This window comes from Dipodomys ordii, unplaced genomic scaffold (assembly GCF_000151885.1).
Source record: "Dipodomys ordii isolate 6190 unplaced genomic scaffold, Dord_2.0 Scaffold137, whole genome shotgun sequence".
NCBI classification, from domain to species: domain Eukaryota; kingdom Metazoa; phylum Chordata; class Mammalia; order Rodentia; family Heteromyidae; genus Dipodomys; species Dipodomys ordii.
Genome location: NW_012267353.1, coordinates 3,114,868 through 3,117,397, shown reverse-complemented (window position 1 = coordinate 3,117,397; position 2,530 = coordinate 3,114,868). Strand labels below are relative to the sequence as shown.

Genomic DNA, 2,530 nt, shown 5'->3' with positions numbered 1-2,530 from the left:
ATCACTGAGGTCTTTGTGAGGTCAGAGAACAAAAAGGCATGACTCATGGCTCTAAGTGACTACTCCGGTCTTCCTTTCTGTCCACACAGATTCTTCTTTATCAATAAGCTTTGGAAGCTTTATGTTTCACTAGGTTGTATATAGTGTTATTTACTTATTTAGAAATGAAAATGAAGGGGCTGGGAAGGTGGTCAGTAGTAGAGCACTTGCCTTGCATGCCTGGGTTCGATTCCTCAGCACCACATGAGCAAAAAGAAAAAAGCCGGAAGGGGCGCTGTGGCTCAAGTGGTAGAGCGCTAGCCTTGAGCTGAAGAGCTGAGGGACAGCGCCCAGGCCCAGAGTACAGGCCGCTCGACTGGACCCTAAAAAAAATAATAAAGAAAAAAGAAGAAATGAGAATGTATTCGGTACACCCAAAGACCTTTATGATTCAAGTCTGAAAACTACAACAAAAGCTGGACTCCTTTGTCTTTTAGCACTCATAGTATTGTGTGGGGCCTGTTGGCTCATGCATATAATCCTGGCTACTCAAGACAGAGAAAGGAGATTGTTACCTACCTAGGCAGACACTCAGAGAAATTTATATCACAAATTAACCAGTAGTTGTTAAGATTGAATTTCTCCTTTCAAGAGGTTTTTTTGTCTGTAATTGAAGGTCACTAGAGGAGTCAAATATAAACATTGAGTCAAATATAACTATACAAGTAATAGGAGAGAATAACATGCTCCTGAATATTCTCACATTTGTAAGTTTAGCTTTATAACCAACTCTCCTTCCTAAACCGCCTTTATCCAGTTAGGAAATAATTTAGCTTCTTAGTTTTTAATTTTTTTATCATTATTATAAAAATGATCTACCGAGGGATTAGTTATGTAAGTCAGGTAAAGAATACGTTCCTCTTTTTATATTTTTATATGTATATTTTTTATTGTAATGATTATCACAAACGTAATATACAGATGGGATACAGTCACATAAGTCAGGTAAAAAAATATGCGTTTCCTTTGAGACAATGTCACCCTCTTCCCTCACTCTCCCCCAGTTATTCCCTCCTGTCCCCACCCACTAGTTGCATACATCATTTGGAACATGGTGTCTAGGGAATACCACACTGCTGCATTAAAGACAAAAGAACGTCTATGTTCACTCACATGTGAAATGTTGATCTACCAGAATATACATTCAAAGGCATGTACATGTTTATGCATAAATAATGATACTATACGCACATGTATGTGTATATGTGTATGTGTGTGTGTGTGTATTTTTATATATGTATATGGACAAACTACAACATGAATGCAACTAAGGAGCTATTGGGAGAAAAGGGCAATGGAGAAGGAATAGAAGAAAAAACACTGTTGAAAATTAGTCTTATGAACACAGCATAAATAACCACAAATAAAGCTGTTGGTCAACAGAGAAATGAAGGCACAGGAAAACAGAAATACACTATTGGGGGTGTGGATACTAGCACAGTGGGGTTGGGCTAAAAACGATGGAGGAGGTTGAATATGCTTGAAATGTATTATTTCCAAGTAGAAAAAAATGAATAATAAAATGTGTTGAAAATGTTTTTGGATGTAGTGCATGTGGTCAGGTAAGAGATAAGAGACTGTGGACATTTGGAATAACTGTAACCATATAAAAGATAATAAGGAAATGCTCTAATGTTTAACTAATATGTTGTTAAAATTTTATTAAAAAGGCCCAAGGTTTCACTGCTCTGGTGTGAAGGAGTCACAGATTCTATCAGGAGTTCTATGTCTTAATTCTTCAAAACTGGAATGATTAGGGAAAACCTGTGCAACTCTAAAACCCCAAAGTCAGGACTATGATAAGTTTCAAACCCATGCAAACTAAAAATGAACACACCTGCATTCCATCACTTAATCACTCATTCAATACATTTGTGATCTACTATTACTCCCACAACTCTAAAGCCCCACACCCAAACATCAAAACCATCACAGCAAGAAGCAGCCTTACTCTTACCTACAACATGTAGACTCCAAAACAACAACGTAAGATATTTTCACTGTGTTCACATAAACTACTGTGCCCAGGAATTTTACCTGTATTGAAAGAAAAGAAAACCAAGTATAGTCAGTGTTTCAGTGCTCTGTTTTGGGAATGCAATCCCAGTGGGTCTTTCAGAGGTCACAGCAAGAAACGCACCAATTTTGGTTTTCAATTGCCACAATAAGCTTACTCTTTCTGTTCCCAATGGACTATTGTCAACATTCCAATAAAAAATATGGGCTGGGAAGGTGGCTCAGTGGTAGAGCGCTTGCCTTGCATGCATGAGGCCCTGGGTTCGATTCCTCAGCACCACGTAAGCAAAAAGAAAAAAGCCTGAAGTGGCTCTGTGGCTCAAGTGGTAGAGTGCTAGCCTTGAGCTGAAGAGCTGAGAGACAGCGCCCAGGCCCAGAGTTCAGGCCTAACGACCGGACAAAAAAAATACTAAGTAGCAGCCACTTTATATTTCACTGGGTTGTGGATAGTATTATTTACCCATATAGAAAACAA

General features: G+C 38.5%; 1 protein-coding gene across 3 annotated transcripts in view; it reads right to left on the bottom strand.

The window, feature by feature from the left end:
• Nucleotides 1-2,140, bottom strand: part of LOC105996851 (serine/threonine-protein kinase MARK2-like) — a 15,216-nt gene extending 13,076 nt beyond the window's left edge. For all 3 annotated transcript variants that reach the window (XR_001175627.1, XR_001175628.1, XM_013031089.1), the window contains exon 1: nt 1,997-2,140. The gene's annotated coding sequence lies outside the window, so the exon portion shown is untranslated. The remainder of the gene's footprint in view (nt 1-1,996) is intronic.
• Between the last annotated feature and the right edge of the window lie 390 nt (nt 2,141-2,530).